The 26,577-nt window shown below is 41.4% G+C and overlaps 1 protein-coding gene across 3 annotated transcripts in view; it reads right to left on the bottom strand.

The window, feature by feature from the left end:
• Positions 1-26,577, bottom strand: part of LOC140303953 (calcium-dependent secretion activator 1-like) — a 654,602-nt gene that overhangs the window by 533,404 nt on the left and 94,621 nt on the right. The gene's annotated exons all lie outside the window — the stretch shown is intronic.

Here is a 26,577-nt window from a genome sequence, read left to right as displayed (position 1 = left end):
CCTGTCACAGCCAACAGAGCCGTTTCGGTGGAATGTCCACTTTTAAACCCAGATTGGTTTGGGTCAAGGAGGTTGTTATGTGAGAGGTAATCGGTGACCTGCTTAAAGACCACCCTTTCAATGGTTTCAGACAGAAACGGGAGGAGAGAGACTGGCCGATAATTGTCCACATGAGATGGAGGGAGATCTACATCTAGAGATAAGCTCAGTGTAGAGCAAAGGGACTCTGTGGCATCATTAACCTGAAGGGAGGAGAATGTGCTGGAGGTTGGAAGAGCGGAGGCAACAACGGAGGAGAAGCGGGTGGGCGACAGGTTGCGGAGATTGCGGCAGAAAGGAAACCATAGGGGTAGAAGCAGATGGTCTTCTCGGGAGACTCACTCTGAACTGAATGAAATAGTGGTCAGAGAAATGCAGAGGTGTGACAGATAGGGCCTCTGTGGCACAGTTTCTTGAGAAAACTAGATCTAGCCCTTTGCCAGCTTTATGGCTCGGAGGACTGCTGAGCAGTTGTAGCTCAAACGAGTGCATTAGTGTCAGAAAATCAGAAGAGTTAGGACTGTCAAGGTGGATGTTCATGTCACCAAGGACCATTATGGGACAGTCATGGTCTGGGATAGAAGAGAGCAAGGCGTCGAGTTCATTTAGAAAGTCACCGAGTTGTCCTGGTGGGCGATATTTGACAGTCATATAGATTTTGATCAGTGCAGTTACCAAGATGGTGTGGTATTCAAAGGTATTGTATTTAGCATCAGGTAGCAGTTGGGTGTATTTCCATTTGTTGGAAATGAGCATGCCCATTCCACCACCTCTCCCAGATGTACGAGAGGTATGGGAGAATGAGTGGTTGGTTGAAAGTGCAGCCGGAGTAGCTGTGTTTTCAGGATTAATCCAGGTTTCAGTGAGAGCCAGGATGTTAAGAGACAGGTGGTTGGCATAAGCCATAATGAAATCTGCTTTGTTTACCGCTGATTGGCAATTCCACAACCCCACAAACAAGGGTGTGTCACAGAGTGAAGTGGGCTTTAGAGAGCGGAGGTTGTTAAGGTTGCGGTGGCGTTTGGTTGTGTGAAACCTTTTATGCGAGCCGGAGACAACAGGAATGGGATTGAGGCACATTTTAAAGCAGGTGGTGAGGCCAGAGAGACATGGATGAGGCAAGTAGGAGAGGTGTCTGTGCTCGGTGGACACGCGCAGGTAGACACGCTAGTCTTTACCTGAGAATGTCTTCACACGAGAATGGTTGACGCGTCAGGCGCCACCCCTTACTTTATGTTGTGCGCACAATTGGACACAACGTTCATGTGTTGGCTAATTGCACCAGGCTGAGACCGCCCACCGAGAATTAACCAACAAGTGTTTTCAGAGAGGGGAGTGACCGCCCATTCACAGCCCCTGAATACTGTGATTGCTTTGCGATGGCCCAACCGAGGCTACTAGGCAACAGGTTTCACCCACGGATGGGTTATTTTCACTTTCTCAACAACAACAAATATTGAATTTGGCAAGAAGCTTAGAAAGAAAAATGTTTGTTTTTTGCGTTTTTAGTAAAAAATTAATATAAAAAAATTAAACTGTCATTCAAACGGTTAAAATCCTAAAAATGATTGAATGTTAGGTATTTATGAGCGGGACAGAAGTTGTTTAAAGGATTTATATTGATAAAATATTGATGTATGATGTGTATACAGAAGATATCCAATACTATGATCTATCACAGATTTGTATCCGGAAGATGTCCAATACTGTGATCTGTCACAGATGCGTATCCGGAAGATATCCAATACTAGGATCTGTCACAGATATGTATCTGGAGAATATCCTATACTAGGATTTGCTATAGATGTGTATACAGAGGATATCCTACACTACGATCTGTTACAGATTAGATCTTCCCGTGTATCCCCGGAAACATTTCGGATATGTGGCAGATACGTAGACTGTATACATGTACATGTAAACTGTTGGATCTCTCTGGATATTGGGCCTTTTAGTGTAGTGTTAGGTATGTAGAGTTAAGGGCAGAAGCAGAACAGCGAGGATGGAAAGTTAGGATCTGTCCAGTGGAAGTAGGATGTAGAGGATTTGTTGCAAAGTCTGTTGTCTTATTGTTGAGGGAGTTGGGTGTAAGTGGACAGAGTGTGAGGAAAATAGTGATGGAAATGTCAGAATAGGCAGTAAGGGCCAGTCAGTGGATTTGGATTGGAAGAAGCAATAGTAGCTGGGAACTCAGCAGGGGGAGCACTTAGGGTAAACAGACTCTTGGAAGAAGCAAGGAAGAAATCCAGGATGTATTTAAGTGGAGGGTGTGGCCCATGTGAGCCTTTTGAAATCAGGTGGTCATTTTAGGTGAGTTGTCCTGTATAGCCTTGTTTTTCTTGGCATTTTTAGTGATTGTAGGACTGTTTAGGTGAGTTTGTCTGCTTAATCTGCTAGTGTGTCTTGTCCTGCCTCTACCTCTGGAACCCTCTATACTTTCATTACCCCCCCACCCGAACCAGGATAGGGGGTCGAAAGAGAAAAAGTATGTATCCCCACCCCGCTATGACTGGTGTGCGGTTGGTGAGAGTCTGGGGTAGCTTGTGGTTGTGGAAGAAAAGATGGTTGCTGTGGTGTGAGGAGCAGTGATGGTTGGCATTAGGGCAATTAATCTGGTACGCCAGTGTTCACTGTCTAGCCTCCTGGAGGGCCCAACTAGATGAAACACTGATGAAAGGAGGTTCCCACCTGATGACGCCAATGACATGTTGGTCAGCACTGCTCACTGGTCTATATAGGGATTATAAGGATCAGGAGTTTCTTTATTAGGTATTAGTCAGTATTAGAGTTTCTTGTGTTTACTTTGAATTAACAAATTGCGCAAGCAGTTCACGGCACCCTCGTCGCTCCCTCTCCCCCTCCTCCTCCCTCTCAACCTCGACACTCTGGTCGCACTCAAGTGTGTCAAAAAAACAACCAATCAGAGCACTGTGCAACATACATTTTGATTGGCTCCTGAGCCAACATCTACGGTGTCCTGGAAGCGTTACCAAAAATCCTCAAGTGAGGACGAAATAGAAAATAGAAAAGGCATGCATGGGAAGACAAACAGTGACCTTTCCAGAAAATGTTGACCGCACAGAGGTACAGTTGTCAATCAAGTTGTTTGACTTTATAGGTAGTTATTACACTTATTCGCAAGTTATGTGCTAAAGCCAATGCTTTTCTCTTGGTCTCTCTTTCTTTACTACTGTAACCAAGATTTCAAGACTCCTGGCTGACACGTTTCCAAAAATTAAGAGAGGATGGCTCATACATAAATCAACAGGTTTGTATTGAATATCAACTGATTATGGCACCCCATTTATCTGTAATTCCTTACAGTGCTTTGTTTACCTGCTGTAAATGTTGTGACGACAGACTGACCATATGTTTTGTTGTTTTCTTTCTGTTTTTTTTCTGTTTTTGTTTTTTCAATAAAGGAGGCAGTGGTCAGCGAAAACTCACTGTTGTTCCCCGAGAAGCTAAGGAACATGCTGTGAAAGCTTTCTGAGCTTTGTCAGCAGGTGGCAAAGCCACTTTTTATATAGTACCGCCTCCTGACTCACAGCACTTTTTATAAATGCTAAAGAAGATGTGTTAGTAGTGTAATGAAGTGATGCCCTTGCAGATGCTTGCAGTGCATTAAGACATATGAAGGAAAACAGTCCTCTGATGAGACTGGTGATGTGATGAGGGCAAATGGTTTTGTGTGAAATTGCCTTAAGAACATGAAGGAAAATATAATAACAAAATAACTTTCTTTTTAAATTTACAGTCCTCTGATGACTTATTTGTTGTAGAGAAAAAGTGTCAGGTAAATGTAGCACATAATTATAATACAAGATCCCTTTAGTCTACTTTGGAAAAGCTGCTTCTTCTTTCTTTCAAATTGCAGGTGGTGTGTCCAATCTGCACCAAAGAATTTAGAAATGATGAGATCAGTCCATGCTAGCCTATGTGGAGACAGGGAATCTGCTTTGTTCTGTTCTTTGTAAATAGACAAATAATAAAAATGACCAGCAATAAATGTTTTTCATAGATTGATATCCACATATGTTCTGTTCTATTTGTACAATGTCTGTGCAATGTCTGTTTAAAATCAGATTATTTCAACAGTTTTGAATGTCCAGTGATTTATGCACCGAATGACAATAGTCCAACTACAACTCCAGTGTTCAAACCGATCAGGTATGTATTAACCATCACACACTCACACCCCACTCGGGATGTAATGATATGGAAATGTTGATATCTCGATTATAGTGACCAAATTATCACGGTTAACGATATTATCACAATATTCTCAATTGCAAAAAACATACATTGAAATAATTTCACAAAATCTTGTGATTTTCTTGTCATACTAAAACATTAGAAGCCAAAATCTTATCAAAATGAAGTTTTCACATTAAAAGGGCAAGCAACTGGCAGAGAGAGAGAGAGAGAGAGAGAGAGAGAGAGAGAGTTTATTATGTAACTCGTTGTCAATATCAACTCACGTTTTTAAGTCGCTATTATAAATATTACCATATTTTCTTCCTAACGTTAATGAACATGTTTACATTATTTTACGCCACCTTACATTGTGTCGGCTCTGTTCAGTGGAGCACACAAAGCCGATAGCAGAATGGGATCTTTGGGTTTGGGTCATTGGTTGTAAAGCTGTGGATGATGCTCACAGAGATGGGCCAGTTGATTTGCAGTGTTACTGCCTTTCGCAGCAACTTTTTTCTTGCATGTTCTGCAGACAGGATAAATGTCTTCCACCAGTTGTCCCTCTGCATTCTTAAAAAAAATAAAATATGCCAACACCTCAGATTTCGTCCTTTTAGTGAGGTGGAAAATGTCCTGCATGCTGTCATCGCTTTCCTCCATGCTTTTATTGTCGATGTCTATGTTACAAGCTACATATGCACGCGAGTCACTCGAAAGACTTGGATGAGGCTGTTATTACATATCCCGAAATAATGAGATTCATTCAAACACAAACGGTAATCTTAATCGCGTAAAATTTCACGGTGATTTACCGTTACATCCCTACACCACACCTTATATTAAATGTACAGTATACAAATTGCACATGTGTATTTGGGACTGTTTTATATTTCTTCTGTTCTCCTTTAGTGTGGAGAACGTATTGTCTTCCTTGAACACCAACTTGACACTACAACAGAATTCAAACTGTGCGTGACTCAAGAAGACCTTCAAGAAAGAGGCATTCTGCAATGGAAGAGGGAAAAAAAACACATCCCCTACTAGTGAACTGAAGGTCGTTTTCATTGGAGAGGCAGGCATTGACACAGGTGCACTCAGGAAGGAGTTTTTGACGAGTAAATTAACTGTTTTGTTTTTATCTGAAACTAGGGCTGGGCGATTTAACAATAGCTATCGAAGAAAAGTTATTTTTCAAAAGATATATGAAACATGGTCGATATACTTTTTGATAGACTACGTTCGTCCACAGCCAATGACAACGAGAGTTCCACCGTGTCACGTGACTAAAATCAAAAATAAAAATGGCTGGAATAGAGCCATGCCAGTAGCTAATCGTGGCGTGTTTTGTTTGTGCTGCTGCAGCCGTATAAAAAAAGAAAATGAGTGCTCTTTTGGAGGAAACAACAGAAGACACAGCCCAAGGCATAAGGGGTGACATTGTTGATAAGAAGGGCCCGAAAAGTTTGGTGGTGTGGAGACATTTTTGTTTTTTGAATTCCGATACAAAACATAATAGTGTGCACTGCAAATTATGTCGAGCACGTTTCGACAAAGACTAGTCTTTTTCATCACCTGAAGCAGCATCACCCGTTTGAGCATGGAGAATTTTACAAACACAGATATATATACTTATGTATATACTTCATATCTGTATTTCATATTTACTTTTCTTTAAAGAGCAATTGTCCTACTTTCTATCTCAAGATTAATTCAAATGCTGCAGCAGCTGTGGAGGGGGATGGAACTGTATGGCCTGGTAGACCAGATAGCTACAAATCCTGCCGTTCCCTGTTTGTTCCTGGGAAGATCTTACTTGTAATTTTTTTTTTTCTTACATTGTTTTTGTTCTGCATTCATAATGGTGAACTGCCAGCCACATTTGAATGAGAAGGGGACATCCACGGAGAGAACAGAGAGAAAGATTATCAACTTCCTACAAGATTTCTTGCAGGAGATCGAAATGTCAGGTATGACATGCTGTATAGCATAAATTTGTTATCTTGTCCATCTTGTTATGGACAAAAAAATGCAAATGTTCTTGGATATTGTCAATACTGAGTTGAAACCGTTTAATTAATGTTGTCTCAAAAATATATTCGTCACAGATGGGGAACCAGGCAGTGAAGCTTGGGACACAGAGCTTCTTGCAGTGCCATATGTGCTCCAGTGGATGACAGGGCAAGTCCACATCCCCATCCTCTCCGATGAAAGAAGAAATTTCCAAATAACATGCAACTTTGACCATGAATGCAGGGAGCATCTTGGAGAGCACTTGGTTTGTTATCAAATTGTTAGTGCATGCACTCAGACTTTTCCAGTACAGTATCATAGCACAATGAGTTTAGGAGAATCATGACTGAAGCACTTCAATATGGGGGTGGATTTCAGAGTTTATCTGTATTCAAACTAAAGCAACAATTATTATTTTTCTTAGATATTAGCAAATGCGAGGCCTTCCGGTTGAACAGCTAATGGAGTAGATCGTGAGTTGGGAGAACTCTGCTGAAACGTGATTTTAACTTCCTTTTTGCGCCTTACATCAACAGTGAAATACCAGAAAATTATTTAAAGCACCACCTTATATATTCGGACGGATTCTCATCCTTTTTCTCCCACATTCTTCTTGAGTAAGCCTAACTTGCGTAAGTACAGCTACATCGCTGCTAGCAAGACAGGTGCTGACACACCCAGTGTTAGCAACACATCCGAGTCTGCTGAAAAAAATATGATGGACATGAAAACTGAGATACTCTCTTCACTTACATCAGGGATAAGTGGTATTTTCCAATCGGAGCTGAAGAATACGCTCACTGCTGAGTTTGATACAATTAAGTTGGAGCTACGAGCACTCAAGATGGGTATCGCTAACAATACCGCCGCTCTGCGGGCCGACATGGAAAAAGTTAAAACGACAGAGTCGGACGTAGAACATGGCCTCTCCGTCTGCTCAGACGAGGTAATAAATAATAATAATAATAACTAATAATTAATCAAAGAGAGATGTGCTGATTGACAGATCACATCGCACTCTTCAACCAATAAGATCAAACGGAAAGCCCTGAGCAATAATTGCAAAGCTTCACTACCATCAGGACTGCATTGAGATCCTCCGCCGAGCCAGAGAAGCCGGGCCCCATCCTCCTGTTCCCCGACTACCCACCGAGCGTTGCCCGAGCAAGAGCAGCCTTTAACGAGGTCAGAAGACTGCTTCGAGGACGGGACAACGTCCGCCACGGCATTATGCATCCCACCCGACTCCGTATTACATACAACGGGACTGAGAAACTGTTCCAAGACGCGCTGAGGCTATGGCATATGTGAACGCAAACATGGTCTGACCTCTCCCTCTTTTGCTTTATGCGTCTCTCTCCATAATGGTGAGTACATGGACATCATATGAACATTGTTTATGTGGGAGTTGTAACAACAGGATGTGGACTGTCCAGAGGGGATAACCAGAACTAGCTGTTATTACTGATAACCATTGCTAAAACAATAATTGTTTAAATCATTGGCAAAAGATGCCAAGGGGGCTGGATTTTAATTTTATCTTTTTTTATATATGCACATGTATATATTTTTACATTCTGGATTCAGGTCTGTTGTCAGTTAATTATGTAAAGACTTGATATTTGATTCATACACTTTGTGAACTGTTACTCCCCTTTCCCTCTTTATTTCTATATTATTTTTTTATGCCTGGTAATATCTTTTCCTACATTTTCCTGTGACTGCCTGAACACCTTAACTTGTTTGAGAAAGCCATTGTCATTCTTCACTTTTTTCAGAACGAGTGTGGCCAAGGGTAGAAACAGCCTGTCTTTGTGGTATCTTATTTTATTTATTGTGTAATGTGTATAATGTTATAGTTCTAAAGTCAATAATTACATTTATAGGGTTTATGCCTCTGGCAGGTACTACGAAGCCAGGCAGTTTTCAGGTTAGAGGCCAATCTAAAAGCAGCATTGCCATCACCTATTGGCAGTAGCATGATTGGATGAAGAAGAAAAAGACAGAAACTTGTAATACGAAAAAAGTTACTTTTCATGTATACTTTTACTTTGTAAAGTTGTATTGTGGTAGGAGTAAAGGAAAAAAATAAGCCTATTTGGGTGTATTTTGGGCATTTTTGATTAGTGTATAGCTCATTTGCATATTCAAATACATTTTCAAAGAAACTTGTAATACAAAAAATTTTACTTTCCATGGGTGCTTTCATTGTATAAAGTTTTATTTTGATAGGAGTAAAGCAAAAAAATAGCCCCATTGGGGTGTATTGTTGTTTGGCCTTATTGGCACACCTCGGATTAATGAGAATTTAACATATTTCCTCAACTAGGATTTCTTAGGACTTTTAGTATGCTGTTCTGGACACCTCATAGAAATTGTCTAAGCTGAAAAAAATTATTTTACAATTAGTCTGTCCTAAAACGCTATTTTGCTTGGACTATAAGGCGAGGCTAGCAAAGATGACATCAAATATCGACCCCAACTGTGACCGCTGTGGAGCAGACACAGCCATGTTATCACATATATGTTCTGGTTCTGCCCAAAATTAAGAGTTTTGGCAATCCATATTCAAATCCTTCTCTGACCTGCTAGGAGTACCCATAGCACCTCTTGCCGTAATAGCAATATTTGGTGTTATACTGCTGAACTCCTGCCCCCCTCGACATGGCAAAAACATGATAGCCTTTGCTATGTTACTGGCTAGAAGAGCCTATTACTTGGATGGAAAGATAATTCTCCTCAAACCTTCAATCAATGGATCAGGGACCTCCTGCACCATCTGACTTTAGAAAAACATTCCTTTATGCTACTAGAGGTTGTGCCCTCAACTTGTATACTATTTGGCTACCAGTTCTAGATCATGTTGAAAAGATGCCTCAGACATCTTAAATGTGTAGAAGTAACCCCTCCTTCTTTCTCCCCTCCATTGTTTTATTTTAATTAAACAATTTTTTTCTTATTATTGTTATTATTGATCCTTTGCTGTAATGTTAACCTGTGGGGGTGCAATGGGGTGGGGTTGTCTATGGATTTGATTGTATCTAAATGTCAAGTTGTATCTTTTATAACTGAAAAAACAATAAAAATACTTTGAACAAAAAAGATATTAGCAAATGCAAATTGTTAATGATTGTTTCTAAACAAGACAAAAGTTGTGAATTAGTATTTTAATTCCATCCATCCATTTTCTATACCCCCTTAATCTGTCAGTCCAGTCGCGGGGCAAAATGCCTTCATACAGGATTTTTGCATTAGTTGAACAAGCATCAGATGTCTGTAAACCTTGGTTGTCGTAACTAACTCTGGTGTTTATTCAGGATCATGTTCGAATGTCATTGTCGACATGCTGTGCAAGAATCGTATGTGTGAGTCACAACCATGCAACTGAGAATGTTCTAGAGGATCAACATCTCTCTGAAGTTCTTCCAGGGCTTCATCATCCAATGGGTACACAATTTCAGGGTCCACCACTGCACCATGAGAGTCTCCTTGCAGAACAGCACTCTCCCAGTCAATGTCTGGGTCTTTAAGTTCCTACAGGTCCAGAGAAAAAAAAAATAAATCGCACAGAGAAACTATTTATTTTTTGCCAGAAATATTGTTAAGCTATGTATGTTATATAGTGATGGACAAATAAAGCCCTGTGAAGCATTGAGGTTTTGCTCCTTCTGTAATGAAAATGATCCAAAGCTTCACTATGGAGATGAACAGGGGAAGACTGGAATTACAGCAGCTCATTCAATTGTTTGACCAGGGCATCAATACAAAATATCAGTGTTTCAAACGTGAGTTTTATAATGGTTTACCTCAAGTCTCTCTTCTTCATCAAGATTTTGCAGATGTCCCACACACCACAGCTGTTCAGGAGAGAGACCTCCATCTGTTCGTAGAGGATGATGATTCCATCCTCTGACAAATCTGTCAAGGTTGAGGGACAAAGATGTAGTGCACACCAAAGAGATGAACCACATTAGAGATGTCAAGTAGTCCATCGTCTTCCAGAGTGTGAAGAATATCATGGTACTTGCTTGTGACTGCAACCCATACGTCACACCAAAGTCGCCCAATTCTAAAAAGAGATTAATTATTTGATTTTAAGTTATGCAGCAATTTGTGCTTTTATTACACCAAACTGTTAAAACAATAATTATTCAGTCAAAACTTTCAAGACCTAAGCACAAACCTCTGATTATGGACACTCTTGTCAGAGATAAAGCATGCTCTTCCTATTCCTCGTGTGGCAAACATGTAGTGGGCGATGTCCAAGTTTTCAACACCCTGATCCACTCTTACCCTAAAATAAAACAATAAAATTAATAAAACAATGAAGTTGACATGGTTTGCTTTGACTTAAAGTGATGACATTAAAGATCAATGCTAGTATATGATTTGTTTGTTAGGGTAAAATACCTTGATGGTAAGCCATGGATCTGGGTTGATCTTAGGAAAATGAGAATGCAGTTGATGCTCCGTGTTTTGTTGCAGTGTCAAGTACAGGATCTGCAATAAAACCACAAAGAAATATGCATCTTCGGTTATAATTAGAAACTTGTAATAATCTACCTTGATCTTCATGGAAGATCCACTCAAAAGCTGCAAGATACTTTAAATAATATTGTGTGTTTGGTATATTTTTTCATTGTGTTCAATTATCTACTCAATTTTCCTGATGGAAAAAAAGAAGAAAATAAAAAGCAAGAATCGATAAATACACAAATGTTTAATTTCAGAAAAAAATCCAGCAAAAGTGTTTGCACAGTTTTATTTTAAATGAACACATTCAGTGACAAATTCTGCAAATGCAGTATTCTGCACAGTAAAGTTCAAACATTAGGTTGTAGAAATTTTTTTGAGTGAAGTAATCATCCGCACCACCAAAGACCACAATATCGTACCTGTTCGAAAGGGAAAAGAAGTGGACTATAACTACAGCTGTTCTTATCACATATGGTGACATGCCATCTAATTCTAACATTCAGTATGTAAATAATTTCATTCAACAGGCTATTTTACTCTTTGTGATTACTTCGTTTGTGATTTGTATCAATGTGGGTCAAGGAGAGAGGGCCTCTCACGGAATAACTTCTTCGCACAACACACCCTCATTCTTTGATCCGTGAGAAGATCCCTGCAGCATCAACCCAATGCATGGAGGCCATCATTCTCCACCACTGAATGCAGAGGCCCACTGAAACCATATGTCCTTGAACCATTCAATGCCCAGAATTTGGCAAGTGACTTTTAATACCTAAAATTATATTGTCAAGTTCTTCATCAGTCACTCTATTGTATGATTCTGTAACTGAGAAGCCAAATTCTTGCATTCTCCTGTAAAGTGTTCTTCTTCAAACTGCGAGGCATTTTACAATGCAGGAGGACTGGCAGATGTGTGTCCAACAAATTCTTTAATTTTTCTCTCTCTATCACAACTATGGGACAAACGGAAACTGGGTCGACTACTAATTCCTGTTCCACAGTGGGCATAATGTTGACATTAACTTCCCACTGCACAGCACAATGAAGATTTTGTGCAGTTTACACAAACCCAAGACAGTGGCGTTCCTCTAATATAGAAGAGTCTCAATTAGTCTGGAAAGATAGTTTAATAACGTATAAGAAAGTCCTTCGTAAAGCTAGAACTGCTTATTATTCATCATTGATAGAAGAGAATAAGAATAATCCCAGGTTTCTTTTCAGCACTGTTGCCAGGCTGTTGAGCCATGTATTCCTTTAACTCTCAGCAGTGATGATTTCATGAGATTCTTTACCAATAAAATAGTTTCTATCAGAGAAAAGATTAATGGAATCCTTCCCACTATTATCACTGATGTATCATCAAGTAGAGCAGCTTTAGAAGTATCTTTCGAACCTGATTTGTATTTAGACGGCTTCAGCCCAATTGATCTCTCTGAGATAACAACAGCAATAGTCTCTTTTAAACCATCAACTTGTATGTTAGACCCAATCCCAACCAGACTGTTCAAGGAGGTTTTCCCCTTAATCAATACTTCCATATTGGATTTGATCAATCGGTCTTTGTTTACAGGATATGTACCCCAGACTTTTCTGGCTGCTGTAATTAAACCTTTACTTAAAAAAAATACTCTTGATTCAGAAGTGTTAGCTAATTATCAACCTATATCCAATCTCCCTTTTTTGTCTAAAGTTCTTGAAAAAATAGTTGCAGCTCAACTTTGTAATCATTTACATAGAAATAATCTGTTTGAAGAGTTTCAGTCAGGATTCAGAGTGCATCATAGCACAGAAACAGCACTGGTGAAAGTTACCAATGATCTCCTCTTAGCCTCTGAGAGAGAAAATAGGATCCCTTCGATCAAACTCATTTTGACAGGTGACCTCTGACCTCTTATCGATCAATCAAATTAATATGACAGGTGACCTTTGTTTGACATCCGTTTGCTGACATCTGGGGATATGACTTTTGACCTCTTATCGATCGATCAAGCTATTTTGACGTGTGACCTTTGTTTGACATAGATCAGCCATCTGTTGAAGAGGTCTTTGACATCTAAGGAAGGGGGAGTTTATGGCTAGGGTTAAGAATGATTACAGCTAAGGTCAGGAGGTTGTGAGAAATATATTAGTTGAATGTTTAAATAAGAGAAAGGGTTAGGGTTAATAGAAAAGGTTAAGTTGTAGAAGCTGTCAACATTTTAACAGCTTCAAAGACCGGTCCCTGTAAGGTAAAGATGAGAAAATAATTATATGTGTGGGGGGGTCGCAGGAATGCAGCACTGCAAGGATTTGGGTGTGGGTGGGGAGTAACAGACATTTGGCTCTCTCTGACCGATCAACTCATACCATGAGACTGAACGTGTGAGGGGGGTCACAAGAATGCACCATACTGTGACACTGAATGGAGGATGGGGTGTTTATAGCAAATAGAGGTAGGTCTAAATTACACAAAAAGATTTCCCTCTTAGTTTGCACTCATGGTGCATATGGTATCAAGGGTTGATCTACAGAGAATTCACTAATAGACCAGGTTGCCCATAAAGTTTACATCTGGTTCTCTCTGACTGATCAACTCATACCATGAGTCTCAACTGCAGGGGGTCGCAAGAATGCATCATACTGTGGCACTGAACAGTAGGAACAAATGGCCAGGGGTCATAAGAATGCAAAGTACAGTGTGGGAAACAGACAACATTTTAAGTCTCGTATGAGTATGGCTCAGGGTGCCGGAAAGTCCTCCTTTTGCCAGAAGTTGCCAGCACTACAAGGATTTGGGTGGGGTGGGGGAGGTAACAGACATCTGGCTCTCTCTGGCTCATACCATGAGGGTTAACGTGTGAGGGGGGTCACAAGAATGCACCATACTGTGACACTGAACGGAGGATTGGGTGTTTATAGCAAATAGAGGTAGGTTTAAATTACACACAGAAGAATAAAAAAAATTTAAAAAATAAAAATAAAAAAGGTTACCCTCTTAGTTTGCACTCATGATGCATCTTGGCTATCATGTATTGTTACCTGACTGGCCATTTCTTCTTTCCGTTCAGTGTCACAAGAATGCATCATACTGTGGCACTGAACAGTAGGAACAAATGGCCAGGGGTCATAAGAATGTAAAGTACAGTGTGGGAAAGAATCAAGTGTCGCTGTCTCAGTCCACTCGTGCTCCCACATTATATGCAGACGAAGACCATACACTGGCTGAAGCACTCTCTCCCAGACAAGCACTGTACGGTGGTCGGACCTGCGCACTCAGGTTGAGGTACAGTGCGGGGGTAGATGAAACTGTGCACTACGCTGACTTTACATCTCTTTATCCCTATGTAAATTGCAGCTTTCCTTACCCTCTCGGCCAACCCAGAATTATTATATTTAAAGATTTTGATGACCCTGACAGCTACTTTGGTTTCATAAGAGCTGTTGTTTATCCTCCGCGCGGGCTGTTTTTCCCAGTTTTACCTTACAAGTCATCTCACGGAAAACTTGTATTCACTCTCTGTCGTACCTGTGCTGAAATGAATAACCAGGCAGGTGCATGCAACCACAGAGATGAGGAGAGAGCACTAACAGGTGTGTGGGTGAGTGTGGAGTTTAGCAAGGCGTTAAAGCTTGGTTATCGTCTTGCTAAAATCACTGAGGTGTGGCACTTTGACAGGACCAGTAGCTCAATCTTAATACCTAATAGAGGTGAACCCTGCTAAAAGACAGGTGGCTAAACTGTGTCTGAACAGTTTCTGGGGGAAATTTGCGCAGAGGAACGACCTCCATCAGACCACCATCGTCACAGACCCGAATGAATTTTCTAATTTCATGTTCTCGGGTAAATACAAGATAGCCTACTTCCACTTTCTAAACCCTGACATGTGCATGTTGCAGTGGACTTACAACAAACGGTACATCGCTCCTCCCAACAAGGTAAACAATGTATTCATTGCAGCATTTACCACTGCATATGCACGTTTAAAACTGTACAGCTGTCTGGAAGTAATGCAGGACAAAATTCTCTACATAGACACAGACAGTCTGATCTATGTGGTGAAAAAAGGTGAGACTCCTCTGAAACTGGGAAACTATCTGGGGGATTTGACTGATGAGCTGGGGGGTGACACAATTCAGGAATTTGTTGCATCAGGACCCAAGAGTTACGCCTACCAGACCAGAAATCAGAAAAAAGTATTGATGCGCATTAAAGGCATCACTCAGACGCATGAATGCAGCGAGAAGGTCAACTTTGACAGCGTCAAAGAGTTAGTGGAGGGATACTTGGCTGGCTCCAGAGAAACGGTGATCGAGACCCCTCAGCGTACCATCAGAAGAGATAAAAAGGGGTTTCTGTTAAAAAATGTGACATTCCTGAAAAAGTTCCGGGTGGTGTATGACAAGAGACGCCTTTTTCCTGATGGTACAACTCTGCCTTTCGGTTATTAAGGTATTAAGGTGATTAAGAGGGAAAAAAAAAAAAATGTCCCAATTTTCTGATTTGAAGGAGATTGATTTTGACCCCAGACTAAAGACTCATTATTCATGTCTGGTTGTGGGGCCCAGCGGATGTGGGAAATTGTTTTTTGTTAAAAGTGTTTTAAAAAAGTGTAACCATGTGATGGATGATGTACCTGATGATATTGTTTGGATTTATACCTCTTTCCAACCATTGTACACTGAACTGCAGCGGCTGAATAAAAACATCAAATTTGTGGAAGGATTGCCTCATTCTTTTGAAGATGAAAATCTGTTCCCTCCTGATCGTAAGCACTTGGTTATTCTGGACGACGTTATTTTTCAGGCTTCAGACCATCCTGAAGTGGTAAAGATTTTCACACAGTACAGACATCACAGAAATATGAGTGTCATGATGTTGACTCAAAATGTATTTCATCAAGGGAAATACAGTCGCACCATCAGCTTGAACAGTAACTACCTGGTGCTGTTTAAGAATCCCAGAGACAGATTGCAGGTGAATATACTAGCCCGTCAAATCTTCCCCTCAGAGAAAGCTATCTTCCTGGAGAGCTTTGAGGACGCCACCAGAGAGCCGCACGGGTATTTAATGGTCGACCTGACCCACTCATGCCCAGAACAATACAGACTGAGAACGGGTTTACTTCCTAGTCAGTGGCCAGTTGTCTATGTTCCGAAAGCATAGTAATTTATCATGTCAGCCCGTATAAAAAGGAATGCTCCGTTACTCAGAGCTCTGTACCACGCCACACCTCAGAAACGTAAGGACATTCTCGGCCATTGTTTACCCGACTTTCTTAAAGCTTTGTGTGAGATTGCTCTGAATATCTCCTCCTCAATATATAACTCCTCAGTATCGGAGTTTGAAAAAGCAAAAGAAAGTTATCAGACTGCTGGCTGATAAGAGAACCGGTTTAAAACGTAAGCAGTTGGCTCTCAAAAGTCAAGGAGGTGGGTTTATTCTCCCCATCCTAACGGCTCTTGGACCCGTAATTGGGGATCTAGTGGCCGGAATCGTTAGAAGATAAGAACAACAGAAGATAAGAACCATGTCGCTCAGGATGGCACAAAAGATGTTTTTCATCTCACCTCATCAGTTCAAACACTTGAGTCAGTCAGAGACTTCTATCAGACAGACGGCGGAGGACGATTTGGATAATAAAATGAGAGCGATACTCGACGAATCAGGAATGACCTCTTATGAAAAAATTAAGAAATACGACGCCCTGCTGCAAAGATACCTCACCCTAATCAAGCAAGGTCAGATGGAGGAGCCATGGATGACTGTGACTCTTCAGCGAAACAGTCTTAATCATCCAATACCTGAATCAGATTCCCGTGAGACGAACCGTGTTCACGAGCCCGATCAGCTAGAATTGGTTGCAACGGCAAGTGAGGTATTAAAAATCCTTCCAAAGCGCGATCGCAGAAATGGTGAATACATCTTGAGGAAATTATCTGAGAGAAATGGCTGGACCACCAGAGGAGAATTTGTTTATCAGGGGCAGGTTGTGAGAGGATCACATTTGGTTGATTTACTTAAAAACCTTCTGCTCTCTTTTAAAAGGAAAGCCCAAACCATGCAACCAACAGGCTGGACAAGTTTTCTCAATGTCCTGAATGAACTGAACATACCTTTATCCTCTGTGAATAATCCGCAAGCCCGTGAACAATACCGTCGTCTCAAAACAGAGCCGAGCGGAATGGAGAAAATACCATCTGTAAAACCGAAGAAGATAACCCTCTCCCCACATTTTTTAAGATCTGGACATGGTGAGCGAGACGAGGCTGCAGATGAACATAGTTTGCATAAAAAGATAAAACCTCTGCGCTGGGTTACCTTTTCACCATAAATTTCTGTAAGAAATTAATAAAATGATACCGTCATTTGTTCTCAATAAAAAATTTTATTGATTCCAATTTTCAGAGTCTACAGAGTCATCACTTTCATGTAGTGATGGGACGAACGACACTGGTGCGTCAGCTCTGTGTCGAGAGCCCAAGAGTGAAACCCTGTATTGGTGCGTGTATCACAAAAAATCACGTGACCAATACAGGAACGGTATCGCTTAAATGTGACGGCGCCAAATTGTGTTTATAAGAAAGCAAACTGTGTCAACATGTTGTGGGTTTGTTGGATGGAGTTTTGTTGTTGGAGTTGGAGTTTGTTGTTATCCAAACCTTCATCAACTTGCACTGAAAATGTTGTGTTCACCCTCTTCATCTGTACCCTGTGAAAGAGTTTTTTCCAAGGCAGGGGAACTGGTGTGTAAGAGGAGAAATCGCCTTGGAGCAAACACCCTACAAAAACGGTTGTTCCTCAATAAAAATGCATAAATGAATCTATATGTAATTTGTTTTATTTTTATGCTTTAACACTTACGTTAACAAACTTCCACACATAAGATAAAAAGTTGAACTCTGAATTTTAATACAAATTTGCTATATTTTACAAACCAACTCAGTTTAGCATTTACATCAACAAGGTTTGAAGCCTATTTTGAACTCTTCTCATGGACAACTTGACTCACAAATTGAGCGAATGAAGTTATACAATAATGAGATTATATCTTAAATAAAGGACTGGTGATTAAATGTTTCGCAGGCTCATGTTGGATTTGCCGCATTTTACCTGGTCCATCTTCTTATTTCATTTACCTGCAATGATTTCAGAACACCTGAAGGGGTCACTATTGAGTGACCAACACAGTTTCAATACAGTGCCGACACAGTTTGTGTAGTGTGTCAATACACTCCTTGAGGTAGCATCATCCCATCACTACTTTCATGCATTCACAATTTGTAGCACTCTTTGAACATCTGTAAAGAACAGGCTCCGTGATTAAATGAGGTAGCACTGTGCTTTCTGATGCATCTCTGATATTTTTTCACAAAGTTAGATACCATCACATCATTTTTAAGAACATCGTCACTGTAGGAGGATAATACTTGTTGCAGAGACATTCCGCACGCCCGGTGGCAGAGGTAATAAACGCACTGCTGACCGCACACGGTGGACAAGGTGTTCTGAAGTTGGCGATTATGGTACGTTATCTTCAGGGATCGGTCTTTCAGAAATGACACAATGTCTGAGGGGTAGTGAGAAAAATCTGGCGGTAGCACGTAAGAGTCGAAAAAGGTTGCTTGACCGTTCTCCTCCAGAGTCAGAACTAGCCAGTGCTCCCCAGGCATGTGAGAAGGATGTGTATTCACAAATAAAGTAAGCCGGCTTTGTAAACGTTTGTGTGCGCAAGGGGAGTTGGTCACTAGCCCACACCCCACAAAATAGGTCTCCCAGTAGATGGTGCAACAGGCTCTCCAGTTGGTGGTTAATCATGCTTACTCTTTTAATAATAGTCCACCAGCACCTGTCTTCTCGAGTTGATCTCCAAAATGGAATCGTAACATGCGTAGACAATGAGGGTTGTGGTGTGAGTTAGCGGTACTCTAAACCTCATCTCCAGTCTTAAATTCCCATTAGAAACAGGTGACAAGGCGTCGCTATCCTCACCAGGATTGAGATTAAAGATAAACAGCGAGTAACCGTTGTTAAATTCTTCACGAGGGATACTCAGAGGGAGATCTTTTAAATGACGACCGGTCACTGTAAACAAATTGTAAAATTCCCGAACTGAAATGCCTTAGTTGAACTGAGGCTGGAACGCCTTGGCTGGAACTTGTTTACCATCCTGACAAAGAGCTAGATACTCTATATCCATATGTTTAAAGTTGAAGGGTGACAAGTCCCTTCTTCCCGTGAATGTCTCGTGGTGCACCATTCCCAAAACAATATATTTAGGCATCGCTCCCAAAAAGAGATTCTCCTAATTACATATCCTCGAATTTTCAGGGATGGAGTATGTTTTTACATTCACTCGTGACAGTGGGTAGAGAGCGTTTCCTCTCATTAAGGCCGATGTGTGGCCTAAACGAACAGCGGGGGAGACGGAAACTTTTTTGATAAAAAGAGAGGCGCCTAATATCATTCATCGGAAAGTCGAGTCTATGGTTCCCATGAGATAGAAAGCCTCACTGGCTCTGGTTAGTTTAACTCTCATATCCACAGAGTTCAGCAGGAGCCTTTCGCAGAAAAAAATATCCCCATGGAGGGGGCCCATTAGGTGTACTTCTCTGGAATTAGCTGTACAGAGAGCCCTCTGGTTTAGCCCTCTGTTCGGCCCATTATTGGTTACTATAGAGTCTATGGCGCCTGCTGTATCTTTATAATAAAGACCAGCGCTGAACTGACTCTTTAACGTGTCTTCAGAAAAGTTTAGCAGAGTCTCGATCATAGCTCTATATGGGTGAGTGGCACTAGACTGTGAAATTAATCTATCACCCAGAGTAACATCACATTGACTGAATAGTGTATTGAGAGGATAATTGATGAGACCCACAGGTGCGTCGTTCGCCAAGTTTGTGCCGTCTGCATTGGTGATCTTCACGCGTAGATGTAACAAGGTATCGTTGAGATCCAGATACTTTTCACCATCTCCCGGTATAAAAAACTCAATCGGACCATTCTCAGTAATAGCGGATAGAGGCATAATTTCTGTGTAGATCTTATCCTCGATAGAAAGCTGGGTCATAGGGACTGAAAATAAGTCCAGTTCTGCCAGGGTGCACTCAGGGGATTTGTGATGCAAAAGAGCCATGTTTTACTCTCTTTCTCTCTCTATTTATGATTCAGTGAAATATGTCCCTGCTCCGTGCAGACTTCCTCCCTTTAGGCTTGATCCTTCCAACTGACTTCTTTCTTTTGAGCGGCCTCACTAATTGTGACCCCCTCACACGTTCACCCGGCGGCCGCTTTCTTGGTCTTCGTGACAGAACCATAATACCCGATCCTTCTTGTCCTCCCGTCTCTGCAGGACCAGAGATCCTTCTCATGGTTTTGCCTATGACATCTGAGGCAATGTTTGTAGCTGCTGTTTTCAGATGAGGCTTAGCTATAGCAAAACCTTTTTTAACTAGGGGGGCTACGAAGCGAAATAATTTTGAAAATATAGAGCCTATTCCGCGACCGTACATTACAGGTGCTCCATAAAAAACAGGAGGGTACCTCCGACCTGGTTCTGGTAATAGTTTACGAAGCGGTGAGGATCATCCCTCATGTTTATCTGAACCATGTTGCTTTGTTTTGTTATCCTCCTCCTGACACAGACACAGACACTGAGGTGACCTCTGACTGAACGTTTGCTTGATAGTGACTAATGAGTCTGTGATCAACCCGTTTTTATATATATATATATTCCCTCTTACTCTCTCTGTGATATCAGAGTGAATGACCATCATTTCATTACGCGTTGTGATATCACGGGTCGGAAGTGTAGTCTCACAATTAAAGTAAAATTTACCGGAGTGTTTTGATCCGTTTTAATCTCTATGTGGATGTTTTCAATATGCCTCTTTGCTACAGGTAGATAGTTGACCGGGTTAAAAGTATGCGTAATCATATCGCCAAACTTACCCTCTACTCTAACTGTTCGCAAGAGTGGGGCATAAGCATCGCCGACTATCTGAGGAGCAACCACATCACTGTAACAGTAAAGCTGGTAGAAACCTGCTTTTAAATCCATCGGGTAAGGGGCACTCCTTTTATCAAATACGATCCATTTGCCAGGCTCCACACCTAGCATGTAGCTCAGTGGTGGATAAAAACGCAGGTGGTACTGGGCACCTGCCCGATACACGAGTCTATTTTCCACCGTGTTCATGACTAAATAAAAATCAGAACCTATTTTTCTAAGGTGACCCTCAATCTCGGCTTTGAGCTGATTCAAATCCTTGAAATGTCCCCATCCTATATTCTGGCGGTAGAAGTTTTCCAGCCCCGCTTTCCTCCATTCAAAAAAAGCCTGGTCCCTGGGGGCGTTATGCCATGTGTACGGATAAGAAATCTCCGTAAAGGCAACCTGCCACGAACCTTCCAAATCGATATGCTGGGCTAAATCCACACGGAAACTGGAACTGGTATCATTCTTAAAGACGTTGAGACTAGCGTTGGAGGGCAGGGTGATATAAAACCCCTCATCCTCTACCGTTCAGTTCAAGGTGTAATGTAGCGGGCTAGGAGTAGCGATGGCCCCCTTTATACCTCGTGAAGGTCACTGGCTCTGACCCAGCTGTTGAATTTCTCAGGCCAGTTTTTCCAACGGACAAAAACCTGTTTTACACCCCTGATGTTGCGTCGTTTTAATATCTTCTCCACTTGATACATCTTGTCTTTATTCAGTTTAACTTTTTGAATCTCCTCCGCGTAAAATGAACCTTCAATAGCTTCTCCATCAAAATCTTTGAGTTTGTACACAGGGGGAGATCGTGCAAGCTGCTCGGTCACTGTAAACACTTCATCTGTAAAGCTTTGTTCATATTTCTTGTCAAACACGCCTCGCAGTTTAGATATTCTTACAAGATCTCCTTTTTTAAACTTTATCCTTGAGTCCTTGCAGCGTCGATCGCGTGCAGAGCCGTACAGGTTCTGAAAAACTTTAAAGGTGTTTTCTAGAGTCACCTCTACAGGCTTCATTTTGATGCTCGTGTGGTAACTGTGGTTTTAACTTTCCACGAGATCCTGCAGGACGTCGAGGTATCGACGTGTGTTATTAGCAGTAAAATATCTCCACATCCTGGTTTTTAACGTTAAACCTCTCAATCACAGATGCCTTTACCTCGCTCGGAGTAGCAAAATGCACAACTCTGTGGTTCTCTAATAATGCCTTAAATTTTTTGTTAAAAAATTCTTTCCCCGCATCAGTTTGAAGTTTTTTAGGAGTCTCGCTTTCTCGAAAAACGGATTCAAAAGCCTTTACCACCTCTGCAGCGGTTTTTCTCTTCATAGTACGAACGTAAGCCTTTTTTGAAAACAAGTCAATGACGGTTAATAGATAATTATACCCGTCATTGTACTCAGCCAAGGCCTGCATGTCGCAGAGATCTGCTTGGAATTGTTTTTAGGGGCTGGTGACAAAAACTCTGTTTCTCGGAAAATGTATTCTTGCAGGTTTATGTAGAGTATATGCATCTTGCTCTGATAAGAAGTCTTGCACTTTTTCACACGCGACTTTCTTACCCGTTTCGTCCTGTAGAGCTTTACGCAACCTCTCTACTCCCCCAAAACTACCAGGGTGGATAGGATCGTAGAAAACCTTTTTCATTAACCTCGTTTCAGCCATCTCACCTTATACAAACTCTGGCTTGTAATGACAGAAAACACAAAACGCAAGTATATTTCAACCTTTTATTTTTTCTCTAATGTGTGATAATACACACACACACACACACATACAAATGATCACAAAAAGCAGGAATGCTAGTAATATAGGATTTAAGAAAAGTTAAATGTTATAACAACATCACATCACATGATTACAATATTACACCCTCCTTTTAACCCTCCCAGAACTTTGTCATGGTTTGAAGCTGCTGCAATTTCTTTACATCTTCTCCAATCAACTGCTCGTACATATCGTGTATAGAAGTGTTGATTTGTTTCACCAGAGTTAGTTCGTACAAGTAAGCTTCTGCCACAGCCCTGACTCTGGCATCATCATCACAAATGTTGCGCGCAGTTAGAAGATGTTGAATGGAAGCAATGAATTGTTGATTATAAAGTCTCCGCATAGTAATGGTCATGAAAAAAGTCGTCCTCGAGGACATCCTTGCACTGATGTTGGCGTAAACTAGGGTGATCGACACTACACCCGTAGCATGATTCAATCATACATTTTTTGATGGTCTCATTCAAGAGGTGTATCACTGCAGTTTTCACAACTTTGATAAAACCTGAGGGGACCCATCCATGAAATTCGTCCACACCCTCTCCTCCGGCATCCTCGTCCTCCTCTCCTCCGCCATCCTGACTGTCTGCAGGGGACCCCTGGCCTGGTGGAAGCTGAGAGTCCTCCATTTCGTTAGATTTAGCTTCCTGTGTTAAGCAGCGGTCATCAGGCGCCGAATTTGAGAACTCGATCTCGAGAGAAGAGGAGGAGTTGGAGGAGAAGAAAGACTCAGACGAAGTCGCTGGTGAAGGAGGGTGATACGGCTCCAGGTAGTATCTGTCGCTGTCTGGTGATCCAAACTGCGGTGATGTGGATGTTGCAGAAGGGGTCCCTGTATGCATCAATAGCGACGGAGAAGCATTCTCCAGATCGCGGTCAGTGATCTCCTCGCACAATGTCTTCTGGACACTAGTTCTCATCCTGTTCCTCGTGTTGATCGGTGTATGACCTGTGCTGTAGTGTGTCCTTATAAACCTGAAGGGGGTGTGGTTATTGAGGTTGAGGAGGAGGGTTCTCAGCGGAGGGAGGTCTACACAGCCAGGGTTTTCTTGACTGCTAGAATCTCACCCCAGTTCTGGCAACTGCGGAACAGCGTGGAAACTCGATCTGCTATATCATTCATCTTCTCCACCCAGGCTGCATGAGATATTGCTAACAGCGTCCTAAACACACCACAGTCAGAGTTATAGCACTCAAGAACAAAAAGATCCCCCTCTTCATTCTCATAAGATTTCCGGTGGCTTGCACGGAAGAACCATCGGCCTGTAACGCCTGTTTTCGATTGCCACACAGCAGTGAAAACCATCCTTGTTTTGGCCAGCTCAGCATCATCCAGAGGATTCTTCAGTCTCGGACTCTCCAGTCTCGGCCGTTTGGCTGCAGACGTTGCTGGGATTTCTTCGGGTTCTTCTTTCACTGTTAACACCTCCTCAGCCGACCCCTTGCCTCCTTCTCTATGACGCGGTATCGCTAGTTTCAACACTCCCCAGTCATTGGAAGTTAGCATACCCACAGTGGTCAGAGGTCCCGGCTTCTCACCACCCTCGTCAAGCTGATACAGACAGAGGTCACCTGTTTCATACATGAACACATAGCCCCATCTTCCCCGCAGTCCATAAGGCTCCAGTGACCATTCTTCCCGTAGAGACACGGGCGGCGGTTGCTGCGTTCTGCACAGAAACACCATCCTTTTCTTGGGAGCATTTGGTATCAAGGGCTGATCTTCAAATATCGTTACCGGAGTCTCACAAATGAGACACCGCAGAGCACACGTCCTCTCCGGGGCCTGCGTAGATTTCTCCTCTACACTCACTCTGCTTCTTGTCCTTGGCATCTTGAATCAGCTATCTTTCACCCCAAAGTCGTTCTCTACACACCGACTGTCTCAGGGTTTTTATCCTTTACTCGAAACCCCTGTTTCTGTGCTTGTCCTGTTGGATCTCAGTGCTACATTTGATACGATCCATCACAGCATTCTGTTACAGAGACTTGAACATGTCATTGGGATTAAAGGGACTGCATTAGGCTGGTTTAAGTCATATTTATCTGACAGATTCCAGTTTGTTCTTGTAAATGAAAAATCTTCCTCACACATTGGAGTAAGTAATGGAGTTCCTCAGGGTTCTGTGCTTGGACCGATTCTTTTTACTTCATACATGCTTCCATTAAGTAACATTATTAGACAGCATGGCATAAATTTAAAATTGCTATGCTGATGATACTCAGCTGTACTTATCAATGAAAACAGATGAAACTAATAGGTTGGTCAGACTACAAGCCGTCTTAAAGACATAAAGAGCTGGATGACTCAGTTCTGTCTGCTTATAAATTCAGACAAAACTGAAGTTGTTCTCTTTGGACCTGAGCGAGAAATTGTCTAGTTATATAGTTACTCTAGATGGTATTTCCTTGGCTTCTAGTTCTACACTGAGGAACCTTGGAGTTTTTTTTAACCAGAATTGATCATTTGACGCACATATAAAACTGGTTTCAAGGACTGCCTTCTTTCACCTTCGTAATATTGCCAAAATCAGGAACATCCTGTCTCAGGGTGATGCAGAGAAACTAGTTCATGCATTTGTTACTTCAAGATTGGACTACTGTAATTCCTTATTATTCGACTGTCCCACATATTCTCTGAAAAGCCTCCAGCTGATCCAAAATGCTGCAGCCAGAGTTCTGATGAGAACTAACAGCAGAGATAATTTTTCTCCAGTTATAGCTTCTCTTCATTGGCTCCCTTTTAAATTCAGAATAGCTTTTAAGATTCTTCTCCTCACATATAAAGCTCTTTTTTGATCGATAAGAGGTCAGAGGTCACCTGTCAAAATGAGTTTGATCGAAGGGATCCTATTTTCTCTCTAAGGCTAAGAGGAGATCATTGGTAACTTTCACCAGTGCTGTTTCTGTGCTATGATGCACTCTGAATCCTGACTGAAACTCTTCAAACAGATTATTTCTATGTAAATGATCACAAAGTTGAGCTGCAACTATTTTTTCAAGAACTTTAGACAAAAAAGGGAGATTGGATATAGGTTGATAATTAGCTAACACTTCTGAATCAAGAGTATTTTTTTAAGTAAAGGTTTAATTACAGCAGCCAAATAGGGAGCCAATTAAATTTTTTAATTGACTCCCTATGAATGAATTGGATTATTTGGAAATTAATTAATTGGATTTAATTGAATTATGATTACAATTAATTGAATTCCAATTGGCTTGAATTGGACAATATTTTTTAAGTGCTTTGAGATGACAATTGTTATAATTTGGCGCTATATACATAAAACTTAATTGAATTGAATTGAACCACTTATCTGCTGAGAGAGTGATTCGAACAGGATAAATTCATGGCAAATAGTCCAAATTTGGTGGTTGCTAGTTTATGGCAGTTAATGGAGAGAAGTCTCTCCAAGTCTCTCCATCAACTGCTGTCTTAATATCTCCTGCTGGGTCAAAGAGACTGCAGATTATGGAGGTTCCCTTTCTTTTGGAACCAGATCAATAAAACATATGTACAGCGGAATCATCGGATTCTTCAGTCAGAGGCAACACCACAGTTGGAAACTTACCGAGCTCGCCAACTGCTAGTTTGTAAACTAATAATGTAACATTACAAACAAACGTAAACAACCAGGACGTGATAGAGGCTCATGAAACACGAAATATAAAAGAAACAGCGTATTTACTTACATGTGGTCGTGGCGTGATAGTTTCTTCCATTTGTTGTTCATTCGACATCATCAGTAACCTGGATTGTTGGAGAAAGAAAAGTCCAAAGGTTCTAAGTCATTGTCTCAGATGGAGAAAAATCAAGTCTTTTCGATATGAGTATATAATGTCAATAATTAAAAAATACTGACCGGAATGTGTGTGTGTGTGTGTCCGGTTGCTTTTCGAAGTGCTCCCTTCCCACGCCATTTCGTCTTCACTTGAGGATTTTCGGTAACACTTCCAGGACACCGTAGACATAGGCTCAAGAACCAATTAAATTTACGTTGTACAGTTCTCTGATTGGTTGTTTTCTTTGGCACACTTGTAACGCTGTGTTTGTCAGGGGGATGAGGAGGTGGAGATGGAGAGGGAGGGGGCGACAGCGCCGTGATCGGCTCGCGCA

The sequence above is a fragment of the Leuresthes tenuis genome, unplaced genomic scaffold, assembly GCF_036924035.1.
Source record: "Leuresthes tenuis unplaced genomic scaffold, fLeuTen1.0.hap1 SCAF_3, whole genome shotgun sequence".
NCBI classification, from domain to species: domain Eukaryota; kingdom Metazoa; phylum Chordata; class Actinopteri; order Atheriniformes; family Atherinopsidae; genus Leuresthes; species Leuresthes tenuis.
Note: the sequence above shows the minus strand (reverse complement) of the source record. Positions and strands in the feature narration are given on the sequence as shown.